This window comes from Sinocyclocheilus anshuiensis, unplaced genomic scaffold, assembly GCF_001515605.1.
Source record: "Sinocyclocheilus anshuiensis isolate Anshui unplaced genomic scaffold, SAMN03320099.WGS_v1.1 scaffold1851, whole genome shotgun sequence".
In the NCBI taxonomy this organism is placed as follows: Eukaryota; Metazoa; Chordata; class Actinopteri; order Cypriniformes; family Cyprinidae; genus Sinocyclocheilus; species Sinocyclocheilus anshuiensis.
The window spans coordinates 185,153-187,651 of record NW_015548302.1 but is presented as its reverse complement, the minus strand read 5'-3'; positions in this window follow the sequence as shown (position 1 = coordinate 187,651).

The window sequence follows — 2,499 nt, the reverse complement described above, 5'->3', positions numbered from 1 at the left end:
TAGTCGTCCACCTCGTTCCCCGCAGGCAAACAAGACACGCTGGAATGAAATCAATTTAAGGATTTGAGTAATAACAGGGTGGTGAGTAGATTAGTCAGTTTGTTCAGGATTACTGCATAGACTGAGTGTTCTTCCAGGTCTGATTACTTATAAACCCGTTTTGCACTCCAAAGGACGCTAGATAAACAGATGTTCTGCAAATTTGAATATTTACATGCGCATTATCATTTAGGCCTAAACATCCTCCGAGCAGGCGTGTGCGTGAGTACTGAGCCCTGCAGGCCTGCTCTAATTTTTCATGTACAGCCTTGTTAGGATGTGAATGCTGGGTTTAGGTTGCCTGACATCATCCTTGCTATGATTAATGTCCTATATTTGGTTTTCTTTTGTGGGAATGCTGTCCTTTACTTGTCCTTCATTTTGAGCGAATACTGTGTATGCAGGATTGTCCCGTGAGGAGGTGCAAACTCGAGCCAAGCAAATAATTTGTCAGTTCCCTTTAAAACCGCACTTTCTAAGGAAGTTGTTTGGGCTGCGGTGTTCCCAATAAAGCATCCTGTTTCCATCTACGTTCTTTGTGTGGTCAATCATGTCCCTCTTTAGTTTCCCCCAATTTCTCCCTCCCGTTTTGGCGAAATTTCTTTCATAGCTCTCCCTGCAATGAGATGCGTGTGGACACACTTGTTTGCACTCGCCTCTGGCGTGATAATAACATTAATGAATTGAACACATTCTAATATATTAGAGGGGGAAGGACCCCATGTTGTCAAGCGTCGACCTGTCTTGGTAATTGATGCCGGAGAGATTCCTGCTCAAATGCACTTACGCGGTGACGTCTGTCCTCAGAGAATACACATACAGACAGGACATTTTCCTTAGGGTAACTTGATCCCGAGGGAGTTTCCACATGCATTTAGACCCCCGTCTGCAGATTTGCGAATGGCATTAGGCCTCAAAATACACCACCTTTCTACACAAACATGATGTGTGTCCGAAAAGTGTCCAATGTATGCACACTTCAAAATCTCGGTGGAAGTAGTAGGCCATCTGGTTACTTTTCACCTATTTTTCTGCAAACACAACAAATTTGGACATGAATACTAATTTCACACAGTTTTTTGCCTGCTATATTGTGCGTTAGTATTCATTTTCGGATACAGAGCTGTACTCGAAATGCATGTTTAAAGATTCAATTATCAATTCATTTCTCAGTAGGCATTGTAGTGTTCTTTAGTCAGTTTTAATAATGTTGATTTATCTTGCAATCCCAAGTGTTTATCAATTTTTCAGTGTCCAATCAAATGCTGTCTGGAATGAGAATGTCCCTCCCCCAATGCCACCTATCTCTGACTAGCAATAGCAAGTCATTGTTCAGTGTTTTCATGTAAATTATAGCTCAAAGCTTACTTTTTTAGTTGTAAGTTAACACTAATGTTCACAGCCCAACAAATATCTTTTCAAAGTACACTTCGCATAAACACAGGTGCTCGACACAAGCAAACTAGAAAGTTTCGTCCTCATTCAGTGTCTGTGCTATTTTTCCCCAGAAGTTACCAATTAAAATGCTGTTGTACTTGTTTAGAGTTGAGAGTATTTGTTAACCCCCTCCCCTTGCACTTGTCTATCGTCGGTCAGGACAGTGTTGCCACCTTGTGGGCAAATTAATTTGTGCAAAACAATTGAAGGTGCATGTTGCAAGTTGAACGTAAAGAACATCTTTGTGCGTACATCACATGTACACATTCGCTTAAGATACTTCATTAACTTCCTGTTTCAAAAGGAAATATGTCAATACAGGATACAACAAAACTGCTCATCAAACCATTTCATGAGGTTTTTGTGGTCAGATACTTGAATCTTGCTAGTTACTTGAATCATAAAACAATTGAATAATACAAACATTCAAAGGTTCTAAACTTCTATTGCCTGCTATTGGAGTTTGTTATCTTTGTAGTAATGCAAGAATGCATGCTGTGTGCAGGGCCGGGTTAGGCACGTGCCTATATCTGCTCGTCCAGGGGGGCTCAAACACAATGAAGAGATATATATATAATATTTTTGTTATACTATGGGCTATCTACAACAGTAAAAGAACCAAAACCCCAGAAGACATTAAGCAAATAAATATAACAAACAATAGTGTAAAAAATGACAAGCTATTTCCATGTCTTCCACCTTTTTTATGTAGACTACGGAAATCACGCTTTCTTTCTCCCGTTCTCTCTCACAGACGCACACACAGTGCAGACAGGCACTCGCGCACACACGTGGAGACACGAACAGAAACTTCTTGTCAGCGCTGCCCCGCGAATTTATCAATAAAACAGTTTCGCAGCTGAAAAGCTACGACATTTCTCAGTAGCGAGGTTCTTGAAGCAGTTTAACTTAAAAGATTCGCTATTAGTAGACGCTGCTGCTGAACACTGCTGAGAGACGCATAGACGCAACACGCAAGTATTCACACGCACTTAACATCTCTCTCTCCCTTTCGCTCTCTCT